This window comes from Salmo trutta, chromosome 15, assembly GCF_901001165.1.
Source record: "Salmo trutta chromosome 15, fSalTru1.1, whole genome shotgun sequence".
In the NCBI taxonomy this organism is placed as follows: domain Eukaryota; kingdom Metazoa; phylum Chordata; class Actinopteri; order Salmoniformes; family Salmonidae; genus Salmo; species Salmo trutta.
Window position 1 is genome coordinate 15129084 of NC_042971.1, and position 13939 is coordinate 15143022.

Here is a 13939-nt window from a genome sequence, read left to right on the forward strand (position 1 = left end):
GACTTACAACTACAGGCCCCAGATCAGCCTAGAACGTGCACGCTTGCCCATGTTTGCTGGTAATATGAGGGATTACTACCGCTGGAAAGCTGAATGGGAGGACTTGCAACGTCTGGGAAAACCTCATGGATTGGAAAATGTGAGAAAATTCCATCTCTTGGGAAGCCTAGATGAAAAAGTCAAGAGGGACCTCGTATTGGCCAGCTGTGGATACGCCAACGATGTGTTCAGGCTCCTGGACAACAAGTACGGAAATAAGCCAAAAATAGTGCTGCTGATTGCACAAGAAGTGCAAGGACTTTGCCCCATCAAAGGAAACCATCCGAGGAAGACAATCGAACTGATTCAAGCCGTGGAGAGAGCTCTTTGTGACCTACAAGTCTTAGGGGAGGAAGATGCTGTAAAGAACCGAGTGGTTGTGCAGTCGATTGAAAGTAAGCTTCCTGACTCCCTGAAAGAAAAGTGGTTAACACAAAAATTACCCTGGAAGCAGGTTTTCACCACGCAACCACTTTGACTGTCTACTGCAATACTTGAAGAAGCAGGAGGACATTCTCGAGGAGCTAGACCAGCTACAGCCTAGCCCGGCGGACAATACTGAGAGGTCGAGCGAGAAGAAAAAAGAGAGGAGGGCATTCACCAGAGCCACATCAGGAAACACCCTAAAGGGCGCTCAACCAAGCTCATGCATCACATGTGGAGACAACAAGCATGGAGGTAGGCTGAGTCTGCACAACTCTGCCAGGACCTTGGCTCAAGGGAGATACTAAAGTGTTTTAGTACTATATCTCTTGACACAATGATGAAAATAATCATGGCCTCCAAACCCTCAAGCTGCATACTGGATCCTATTCCAACTAAACTACTGAAAGAGCTGCTTCCTGTGCTTGGCCCTCCTATGTTGAACATAATAAACGGCTCTCTATCCACCGGATGTGTACCAAGCTCACTAAAAGTGGCAGTAATAAAGCCTCTCTTGAAAAAGCCGAATCTTGACCCAGAAATTATAAAAAACTATCGGCCTATATCGAATCTTCCATTCCTCTCAAAAATTTTAGAAAAAGCTGTTGCACAGCAACTCACTGCCTTCCTGAAGACAAACAATGTATACGAAACGCTTCAGTCTGGTTTTAGACCCCATCATAGCACTGAGACTGCACTTGTGAAGGTGGTAAATTACCTTTTAATGACGTCAGACCGAGGCTCTGCATCTGTCCTCGTGCTCCTAGATCTTAGTGCCGCTTTTGATACCATCGATCACCACATTCTTTTGGAGAGATTGGAAACCCAAATTGGTCTACATGGACAAGTTCTGGCCTGGTTTAGATCTTATCTGTCGGAAAGATATCAGTTTGTCTCTGTGAATGGTTTGTCCTCTGACAAATCAATTGTAAATTTCGGTGTTCCTCAAGGTTCCGTTTTAGGACCACTATTGTTTTCACTATATATTTTACCTCTTGGGGATGTCATTCGAAAACATAATGTTAAATTTCACTGCTATGCGGACGACACACAGCTGTACATTTCAATGAAACATGGTGAAGCTCCAAAATTGCCCTCGCAAGAAGCCTGTGTTTCAGACATAAGGAAGTGGATGGCTGCAAACTTTCTACTTTAAAACTCGGACAAAACAGAGATGCTTGTTCTAGGTCCCAAGAAAAAAAGAGATCTTCTGTTCAATCTGACAATTAATCTGGATGGTTGTACAGTCGTCTCAAATAAAACTGTGAAGGACCTCGGTGTTACTCTGGACCCTGATCTCTCTTTTGAAGAACATATCAAGACTGTTTCAAGGACAGCTTTTTTCCATCTACGTAACATTGCAAAAATCAGAAACTTTCTGTCCAAAAATGACGCAGAAAAATTAATCCATGCTTTTGTTACTTCTAGGCTGGACTACTGCAATGCTCTACTTTCCGGCTACCCGGATAAAGCACTAAACAAACTTCAGTTAGTGCTACATACGGCTGCTAGAATCCTGACTAGAACCAAAAAATTTGATCATATTACTCCAGTGCTAGCCTCCCTACACTGGCTTCCTGTTAAGGCAAGGGCTGATTTCAAGGTTTTACTGCTAACCTACAAAGCATTACATGGGCTTGCTCCTACCTATCTTTCCGATTTGGTCCTGCCGTACATACCTACACGTACGCTACGGTCACAAGACGCAGGCCTCCTAATTGTCCCTAGAATTTCTAAGCAAACGGCTGGAGGTAGGGCTTTCTCCTATAGAGCTCCATTTTTATGGAATGGTCTGCCTACCCATGTGAGAGGGTTTGATGCAGTGAAGTTGTCCTGTCCCCTTAGCAGAAAAACACCCCCAAAGCATAATGTTTCCACCTCCATGTTTGACGGTGGGGATGGTGTTCTTGGGGTCATAGGCAGCATTCCTCCTACTCCAAACACAGCGAGTTGAGTTGATGCCAAAGAGCTCTATTTTGGTCTCATCTGACCACAACACTTTCACCAGTTGTCCTCTGAGTCATTCAGATGTTCATTGGCAAACTTCAGACGGGCATGTATATGGATTCTTGAGCAGGGGGACCTTGCGCGCGCTGCAGGATTTCAGTCCTTCACGGCGTAATGTGTTACCAATTGTTTTCTTGGTGACTATGGTCCCAGCTGCCTTGAGATCATTGACAAGATCCTCCCGTGTAGTTCTGGGCTGATTCCTCACCGTTCTCATGATCATTGCAACTCCACGAGGTGAGATCTTGCATGGAGCCCCAGGCCGAGGGATATTGACAGTCCTTTTGTGTTTCTTCCATTTGTGAATAATCGCACCAAATGTTGTCACCTTCTCACCAAGCTGCTTGGCGATGGTCTTGTAGCCCATTCCAGCCTTGTGTAGGTCTACAATCTTGTCCCTGACATCCTTGGAGAGCTCTTTGGTCTTGGCCATAGTGGAGAGTTTGGAATCTGATTGATTGATTGCTTCTGTGGACAGGTGTCTTTTTTACAGGTAACAAGCTGCAGTTAGGAGCACTCCCTTTAAGAGTGTGCTCCTAATCTCAGCTCGTTACCTGTATAAAAGACACCTGGGAGCCAGAAATCTTTCTGATTAAGAGGGGGTCAAATACCTATTTCCCTCATTAAAATGCAAATCAATTTATAACATTTTTGACATGCGTTTTTCTGGATTTTTTTGTTCTTATTCTGTCTCTCACTGTTCAAATAAACCTACCATTAACATTATAGACTGATCATTTCTTTGTCAGTGGGCAAACGTACAAAATCAGCAGGGGATCAAATACTTTTTCCCCTCACTGTAGGTTTTCCTTTTGTCCAGGTATGAAAGGGCAGTGTGGGGTGCTATAGAGATTGCATCATCTGTGGATCTGTTGGGGCATTACACAAATTGGAGTGGGTCTAGGGTTTATGGGATAATGGTGTTAATGTGAGCCATGACCAGCCTTTGAAAGCACCTTTGAAAGCAGTGCTACGGGTCGGTAGTCATTTAGGCAGATTACCTTGGTGTTCTTGGGCACAGGCACACTGGTGGTCTGTTTGAAACATGTTGGTATTACAGACCCGGTCAGGGATGGGTAGAAAATGTCAGTTAAGACACTTGCCAGATGGTCAGCGCATGCTTTGAGTACACGTTCTGGTAATCCGTCTGGCCCTGCGGCCTTTTGAATGTTAACCTGTTTAAAGGTTTTACTCACATCGGCTACGGAGAGCGTGATCACACAGTCATCCAGAACAGCTGGTGCTTTCATGCATGCTTCAGTGTTGCTTGCCTCAAAGCGAGCATAGAAGTTATTTAGCTCATCTGGTAAGCTCGTGTCACTGGGCAGCTCCCGGCTGTGCTTCAATTTGTAGTCCGCAATAGTTTGCAAGCCCTGCCACGTCCAACGAATGTTGGAGCCGCTGTAGTAGGATTCAATCTTAGTCCTGTATTGACGCTTTGCCTGTTTGATAGTTCGTTGGACGGCATTGAGGGATTTCTTATAAGCGGTTAGAGTCCCGCTCCTTGAAAGCGACAGCTCTACCCTTTAGCTCAGTGAGGATGTTTTCTTTAATCCATGGCTTCTGGTAGGCAAGTACGGTCACTGAAGGGATGACGTCATCAGAAGAATCCCAGAACATATTCCAGTGTTCTAGCAAAACAGTCTCATAGCTTAGCATCAGTGCCATCTGACCACTTCCGTATTTATCGAGTCACTGGTTCTTCCTGCTTTAGTTGTTTCTTGTAAGCAGGAATCAGAAGGAGGTCTAGAGGGTTTTTTCCTCTGGTAGAAATTAGGTAAAACTAATATAAGTTTCCCTGGTTTAAAGTCCCTGGCCACTAGGAGTGCCGACCTCTGAATGAGCATTTTCTTGTTTTCTTATGGCCTTTTACGGCTCGTTGAGTGTGGTCTTAGTGCCAGCATTGGTTTGTGGTGGTAAAGAGACAGCTACGAAAAATATAGATAAACTCTCTTGGTAAATAGTGTGGTCTACAGCTTATCATGAGATAGTCTAAATCAGGCGAGCAAAACCTTGAGACTTCATTAATATTAGATTTTCTGCACCAGCTGGTATTGACAAATAGACACAGACCGCCACCCCTTGTCTTACCGGAGGCAGCCGTTCTACCTTGCAGATGCACGGAAAACCCAGCCAGATGTATGTTATCCATGTAGTCGTTCAGCCCCGACCCAGTGAAACATAAGATATTATAGTTTTTAATGTCCCATTGGTAGGATAATTTTGATCGGAGCAGTTTATTATGAAATTATTGCACGTTGGTTAATAAGACTGATGGTAGAGGCGGGTTACCCCCCGCCCCCCCGAACTACGGCCCCTATATCTTCATCTCTTCTTCATGCGAATGACAGGAATTTTGTCCGGTGTCTGAGGTAAATCCTTTGCGTCCGACTCTTTTAAAGAATAAATCTTTGTCCAGTACGAGGTGAGTAAGCGCTGTTCTGATATCCAGAAGCTCTTTTCGGTCATCAGAGACGGTGGCAGAAAGATTATGGGTTTGGCTTTCAAAATAACTATGCATATACACAAAGTACCTCATACCTACTGTAAAATATGGTGGTGGATCTTTGATGTTAAGGGGCTATTTTGCTACCACTGGTCCTGGGGCCCTTGTTAAGGTCAACTGCATCATGAACTTTACCAAGTACCAGGACATTTTATCCAAAAATCTGGTTGTCTCTGCCAGCACGCTGAAGCTTGGCCACAAATGAATCTTCCAGCCAGACAATAACCCCAAACACACATCAAAATACACAAAGAAAGGGTTAATTTACGACAAAATCAGTCTTCGGACTTTAACCCCACTGAAAACCTGTGGTTTGAATTGAAGAGAGCAGCCCATAAGAGCAGATGAAGTATATCAAGAATCTGGAAAGATTCTGTATGCAGGAATGGTGTAAGATCCGTAATTATGTTGTTTTCTTCAATCTCATAAAACATTTTAGAAAAAGACTCAGTGTCATTGACCTCGCACAGGGAAAGTGCTGGACTATTGAAAACAGGGGATCCAATAATTTTGACCTTTATCTTTTTTACTTGTTAAACACAAAATCTCTTTATCTGCGCGTTTGTATTAGTTTAAAATAATATAATAAAAATAGCCAACAATAAAGCTCACTATTTGTATTATTTAGTTCATACAGTCTTTTTTGCTCATCTTTATCAAGGAATAAAATAATTCCAGACACTGCTGTATATGAGAGGAGGATTACAAAAATAGTTTTACAAAACTTTTAAAAATCACTATATAAAGAGGAAAAGGAATTAAAGAATTAGAATTACTTGCATGGTATTATTTCATTATCGTGAGAGGAATATTGAGTTTAAAATGTATTGATATACGTAGATACTGCATGTACTGGTTGTTTTCTAAATCAAGCATATTTCCCTTGAAAATTAGTTTTAGTTCACATCACTTGAAAGGCAATCAGAAAATGTCAGACAAAAATATGTTTTGAGCAGCCACAGGTGAATAAAAAAATACACATACACTGACAATAATTCTCTCTCTCTGTCTCTGTCTCTCTCTGTCTCATCCCACGCTACTATCTGTGCAGTGTTTGGCAGCGGCTGCAGTCTGGTCACGTCCTCTGTGTTGGATGCCGTTCAAAGATGTGTGCTGTGCCACTCACTGTGTGTCTCCTACTCTGTGCCGCACCTGTTCCTCTGCCCTACACCACGCAGCACTGGCAAACTGGCAAAGTCCCCCCCCCCCCTCTCCACCCCACAACAGCTGCCACGGCAGGAGGTTGGAGAAGTAAAATAAATTACAAACATCTGCAGCACACAGATTAATTGGGCAAAGTATCTGTAAATTGGGTCTGGTGGTTTTCTATCTGTCTGTCCAAACGTAGTGATGAGACAGGGAAAGGATCCGGGAAGCAACAATATGACAGTCATGTCTCCAAATATGGCATTTATTTATTTGTTTTTTTTTGTCCCATGAAGGAAATCTAATTTGGAGTCGATGAAACTTATGCCACAGCAGCCAGAATTAAAACGACTTGAAAGAATCCTATGTCTTTAAATAATATATTATGTTTACTATGGGTGATTCAATTCGCCAGTATTTTTAATTAGATTATATTTTTTATTACAGGGATGCAGATTTAGTGGCACAGGATTAATAACCCAGATACCATAATCATAAATATACATTTCAAATAGTCTTGCAATATTGCAACCAACCCTAGGGCTAATTGCCATATATTGAAGTTTAGAAGCCCCATCCAATCTTTCATGCCAGACCTCACTATCCTGGCTGTCCCCAAAGTTGAGGCCATAATTAGGTACAAACCTATTACTTTGATTAGGACTGGTTTGTGATTGCATTGCCTCGTGCTGGGTTAATCAGGACAGGGAACGTGGTCATCAGCGTCAAGGGACCCCTGATGACTGTGTGCCATCTGGGCTAACGATATAGGAAACTTTCTGAAAGCCTTAATCATCATTGCCCTGTCAGAGGTCTCTGAGTGCTGTATCTAGCACCAGGGGCTCTGCTGAAAGCTGGACAGACAGAGGAGAACTGCTCTACAGGGGATGCCCAGTCTTTGAGAGTTCAGAAAGGGCCCTGTTCATCTGCTGATAAAGGCTTCTGTGCTTGCTGGCATTGGCTGTACAGTATCTGCTGTGCTAGTTGTGGCTAGCCGTTTGCTCCTTGGCTGTCCAGCAAGCTCTTGTGTGGAAGAGGAAATTGAATAATAAGCTCATCTGGAGATCTACTTTGAAGTGGGGAACATGTGCTCCCAGCTTCCAGAATATAGGTCATGTTTGAAATGCTAATCAGGCAGCATGTTGCCAGGGTGCTTGTGCACTTTGCCTGTGCAACAGAGGAAATAGATAACGGGCCTGTGTGATTTTTATTGTATATATTTTATTTAATCTTAATGAGAGGGGTAATGCTTGATATCTTCTTTGACACTCTTGCCCTTCCCGCCTCTTTGCTGTAGTCTTTCAAACTTAGTGATTGGAGAACATGCACATACAGTATACATTACATCTTCATCTTATAGGCACAGGACGGAGAAAGTGGTAACATCATATCCTGTCAATTTGAAAGTTACAGCTTCATGCACTCTTCTTTAAACGTTTGGATACGTGTCATTGCATAACACAAATGCTGTTAAGGTGGCTTTGTATTACAAGAAACCAACCAGTTGAGTGTCAAGGGGACAGAAATGCAGCTGAGGCCCCTGAACCTAAACATCACTTAGTAGAGGTCAGGAGATATAGATTTTCTTTATTTTATTAGGATCCCCATTAGGCGACAGCTAGTCTTACTGGGGTCCGACACATAACGAAAAAGACATTACAGACAAAATACTTTACAATTTTCACACATTTAAAACATGAACATGTCGAGTGCGTGTGTGTGCATGTTCTTTGACTCAGGGGGTTGACTAGTAGAGCTGGAGGAGGAAAAAGATAGAACTCTAGAATCAGTATGGATCTCGAGGGAAGAATCATGTCCTTGGTGCCACCAGACGCAGTGACCCTTTCACCTTGCAGTAACAAGTACCTTCTATCACCACCAGGGTCAACTGAATGTCAACTCCTCTATTCCCTCAGGCCAGGGGTGTCAAACTTATTCCATGGAGGGCCTTGTGTCTGCTGAATTTTTTTTCTTCTTCAATTCAGACCTAGACAACCAGGTAAGTGGAGATCCTTACTAATTAGTGACCTTAATTCATCAATCAAGTACAAGGGAGGAGCGAAAACCCACAGACAAACATTGGAATGAGTTTGACACATGTGCCCTAGGCCAACAGTGGAGCATGATGGGGCAATGGAAACCTTTAAGGCAGTTGGAACACATCTGGTTCATCCCAGACAAAGGGGTTTGAGGGTTGGGGGCTGTTGTCCTTTTGGTGGTACTCACCTCTCTCCTCCAGTTGGCTCTTTTCGATCGTCTGCTTACTAAAGCATGTGATGCAGAGAGATTTCCTCATGAAAATGAGCAGTGGAGAGTTTAAGATCAAGTATACATGGCTGTTATTAAATGCAGCACATGCAGAGGGTGAGAAAAAGCTGCAGGCAGACCATCTGTCACCATCTCCTCATCCCTCACTCTGGTTCCAATCATGGGACTCCGGTCTGGTGAGGGTTGCATTAGCTCTGCATCACTGGCCACAGGGACCGCTCTTGCATAGTTATGTTACCTTTCACTAGTTACCCTTCACATTCCTCTCTACAAAGACTCCCCAGAAATACTTTTCCTCCCAACAACAGCGCTGTCGGTGGTGGATAATACTTTTTCCCACACTCACTGTCTTGCCCTTTTGATGGTTTTGAGAAGACAACAGATTTGGATAAAAGTCAAAGCTCAGCTCTAAGTGGAAATTATCTTTGGAGAGACTTTTTGAAAGTTATTTGATGATTAAAATAGTCATTAACGTTAGAGACAAAGAAAGCCAATTTAGCAGTCAGGTGAAGTAAAAATCAGAGCCCCGAACAAATTAATATCATTACATAGTCACAAAGCCAAATTATGAAGAAAAAATATATATTCTTTGTCTTTAAAAAACAACCCAGAGATGAATTAATGTTCCAGTCATTTTGTAGCGCTCAATAAAATGTCACAATAATTATCCTGGAGGCATTGAGTACTGTACATGTTCATAAAAAAGCCTTGTGTTCTCAGCCTAGAATGACCCCTCTCCTTCAACTCGGCTTGATCTCAATTATCTTTTGTGGAGGGAAACAAGAACACAGAGCATTAGTAGAGCTTTACAGATTATCAGATTATCTCCCTGTTGTTGCTCTCCTCAGAGACAGACCATTTAATGTGATCAGATGCACATTGAATCAATTAAAATGTCATCCTGTAAAACTATACGCTCTGACAGACTTTGAAAACAAAATACACTAAAAAAATAATTATTCACAGTAGACAAACCCAGCTTTTTAATTTTGCATGGAAAAAATGAAATCCTCACAGCTATCATTTCCAGTGACCATCAGCTTGTTTGTGCATTTGATATGAACTATACTTAAGTCAATCTGACCATTACTTCATCTTGTTGCTCCCCTTCTAAAGGCAGAAACGAAAGCAGGATGCACCCGTGCTTAGGTCTATCCAATGCTGGTCTGACCAATCGGATTCTACGCTTCAAGATTGGTTCGATCACGTGGACTGGGATATGTTCCGGGTAGCCTCAGACAATAAGATTGACGTATACACTGACTCGGTGAGTGAGTTTATTAGGAAGTGCATTGGAGATGTTGTACCCACCGTGACTATTAAAACCTTCCCTAACCAGAAACCGTGGAATGATGACATCATTCGCACAAAACTGAAAGAGCAAACCACCGCATTAAATCATGGCAAGGTGACTGTAAACATGACCGAATACAGTGTAGTTATTCCCTCCGCAATGCAATCAAACAAGCAAAGTGTCAGAAAAGAGACAAAGTAGAGTCGCAATTCAATAGCTCAAACACGAGATGTATGTGGCAGGGTCTACAGACAATCACAGATTACAAAAAGAAAACCAGCCCGTCGCGGACATCGACGTCTTGCTCCCAAACAAATTAAACAACTTCTTTGTGCGCTTTGAGGACAATACAGTGCCACCAACACTGTCCACAACCAAAAACTGTGGTCTCTCCTCCTCCGTGGCCGACGTGAATAAAACATTTAAACGTGTTAACCCTTGCAAGGCTGGCGGCCCAGACAGCATCCCTAGCCTCGTCCTCAGAGGCTGGTGTGTTTACGGACATATTCAATCAATCTCTATCCCAGTCTGCTGTCTCCACATGCTTCAAGATGGCCACCATTGTTCCTGTACCCAAGAAAGCTAAGGTAACTGAAGTAAATGACTATCGCCCCATAGCACTCACTTTTGTCATCATGAAGTGCTTCGAGAGACTAGTCAAGGATCATATCACCTCCACCCTACCTGATACCCTAGACTCACTCCAACTTGCCTACCGCCCCAATAGGTCCACAGACGATGCAATTGCCTGCACACTGCCCTATCCCTTCTGGACAAGAGGAATACCTATGTATGAATGCTGTTCATTGACTACAGCTCAGAATTCAACACCATAGTACCCTCCAAACTCATCATTAAGCTTAAGACCCTAGGTCTCGACCCTGCCCTGTGCAACTGGGTCCTGGACTTTCTGACAGGCCGCCCCCAGGTGGTGAAGGCAGGAAACAACATCTCCACCACGCTGATCCTCAACACTGGGGTCCCACAAGGGTGCGCTCTCAGCCTTCTCCTGTACTACCTGTTCACCCATGACTGCGTGGCCATGCACGCCTCCAACTCAATCATCAAGTTTGCAGACGACACTACGGTGGTCGTGAAGTTAAGTTCCTCGGTGTGCACATCACGGACAAACTGAAATGGTCCACCCACACAGACATTACAGTGAAGAAGGCACAACAGCGCCTCATCAATCTCAGGAGGCTGAAGAAATTTGGCTTGTCACCTAAAACCCTCACAAACCTTTACAGATGCACAATCGAGAGCATCCTGTCGGGCTGTATCACCGCCCTCAACCGCAAGGCTCTCCAGATGGTGGTGCAGTCTGCACAATTCATCATCGGGAGCAAACTACCTGCCCTCCAGGACACCTACAGCACCCGATGTCACAGGAAGGCCAAAAAGATAATCAAGGACAACAACCACCCGAGCCACTGCCTGTTCACCCCACTATCATCCAGAAGGCGAGGTCAGAACAGGTGCATCAAATGGGTCTTCCAAATGGACAATGACCCCAAGAATACTACCAAAGTTGTGGTAAAATGGCTTAAGGACAACAAAGTCAACATATTGGAGTGGCCATCACAAAGCCCTGACTTCAATCCTATAGAAAATTTGTGGGCAGAACTGAAAAAGTGTGCGCAAGCAAGGAGGCCTACAACTCTGACTCAGTTATACCAGCTCTGTCAGGAGGAATGGGCCAAAATTCACCCAACTTATTGTGGAAAGCTTGTGGAAGTCTACCTGAAATGTTTGACACAAGTTAAACAATTTAAAGGCAATGCTACCAAATATTAATTGAGTGTATGTAAACATCTGACCCACTGGGAATGTGATGAAAGAAATAAAATCTGAAATAAATCACTCTCTACTATTATTCTGACATTTCAATTTTTTTAATTAAAGTGGTGATCCTAACTGACCTAAGACAGGGAATGTTTACTAGGATTAAATGTCAGGAATTGTGAAAAACTGAGTTTAAATGTATTTGGCTAAGGTGTATGTAAACTTCCACACTTCAGCTGTATTTGCAGATGCGGATGGCGGGTATTCTGCGCTGAGTTCTGCACTGAGTTCTGCAGTGACATCTAAAATGGCTTGAAATAATCAGCTCCTTGGAGAATGCTGTCCATTCCAGCACCATAGATAATAGGCTACTTGGGTGTTTACTCTGTCTGCTGCACTACATTGTGTTTGTCACTTTTTTTCTAGTGTGTTCCAATACCTCAGAGCCCCCCGAATCACCATCCCCTCTTGCGGTCACTATGCGTTCCGGGACCTCCTGATTTACAAATTAACACTGGCGTTTCCACAGGCAGCCCAATTCTGATCTTTTCCCACTAATTGGTCTTTTGACCAATCACATCAGATCTTTTCACATCAGATGACTTTCAGAGCTGATCTGATTGGTCAAAAGACCAATCAGTGAAAAAATATCAGAATTGGGCTGCCTGTGTAAACGCACCCCAAGTTCACCATCCATGTAATTAAGTCTTGTTGCTTTTTGTGCCATGTTGCTCTGTCTGCATGCTATGTCTTGCTTGTCCTATGTTGCTCTGCGTGTGCTTACTGCTCATTGATTGTCTGTATTGTAATTGTTTTTAATAACCTGCCCAGGGACTGTGGTTGAAAATTAGCCGGCTGGCTAAAACCGACACTTTACTGAAACATTGATTAATGTGCACTGTCCCTATAGAAATAAACTGAAACTCAAAGTTACCCCTCACTTCCTCTATCCAAGGACCCTTTCAAATCAGTATTATTCCTTATGAAGTGATGGAGGGTGTCTTTAAATTGGACATATGATTGTTCGTTGTCAGCTTGAACAGTCCACTAATAATGGTATTATGATCATAATGGCACATTGGGACATGCTGCTGATTGCGCTAGAATGTGCTGATAATGTTGACCTTGGTCATGTGATCTGTCCCAGCTGTCCCTGCTGCTGTAATTGGGCCTGGAAGCAGACGTGTAGAAGATGAATGTATGTTCCATACATGTCTGTGTTCAGGACAAATGCACTGAGCAGACAGAGGACAAGGCACAAGTTAATAGCAAAATTTCTGGAAATGCGTAGGCTAGCGTACTTTCATACTACTAATGTCAATCCAATATCTCTGGGGCTTTTTGCCGATAGAACGCCATGATTGTGAGTTCTGAGGCTGCATTGGCAACTGCCCTTCCCTGACTGAAGTGGACTTTTAACGGAACACATGCTAACCACCAACATACTGTTCTCTCATTTGGTCACTCAGTTTACCATAATAGCAGTTAACCTCACGCAGCCTGTGATTAAGACTCAACATACATGGTAATACTCTAAGGATCAAGCAGGGTTTTCTTAAACCAAGAAACTTGCTAGAAATGTTCTCTTTCTTTGGCTATCTGCATATGGGTAGAATGATCATTGATTATGACTTACAAGCATCAGGATCACATGTTATTTGAGGTCAACTGGTAATGTGTTTTTCATTTTCCTCTCTAAGCTGTCTTCTGTCTCCAGAGAGAGACTAATATTATTTTCCTACAATTATTTTGTCACAAGAAAAAAATTGCAATTTTCTGAGTCTGAAATGTGAATTAATTTCATGTTAATGAATTGGCCCCTGGCAATGTGACTATTCTCCCTGAAAAAGAGACTGTCTACGGGCCATCACTGATCTTGTAGCTCATTTTCAGAGGGCAAGCCATATGGACAATTACATGCTAACTAATAAATACTTTAGGTGCACAAAATCAGTACTAATGACAACTGACACACTCACAATCTCAGACTCACTATTAAGACAATCAAAAAATGTCCATAATGATGGTACAACTGGGTGCTTGCAAGCATCTACTGGTAAGATTGATATGGTTTGTGGTTTAGCTTGAGTGCCCTTATACCTGCGCCCTAGTGGAAATGAAGGTGGAACAGGTTGCTCTATGCCCATTCAGAAAATGGAGAAGGCTTGAGGATGGCAGGGGATTTGTTTTGTCAGTAAGAGAAACCCACTGGGCACAGATGTCAATTCAATGTCTATTTCATGTTGGTTCATTGTAATTTAATTGAAATGATGTGGAAACGACGTTGATTCAACCAGTGTGTGCCCAGTGGGAAGCAAGTCTGTCTTAGACTTACTGCAGACAGCGTTCTGTGAGGGAAACGCTGTCTGTCCACTCTGCTCTGGCAATATTGCAATAACAATATAAGAAGCAGAGCCATTCTAGATAGTCCTCATTTCTCTTTTATCAGATATTTGTGTATTGTCAGGTGGATT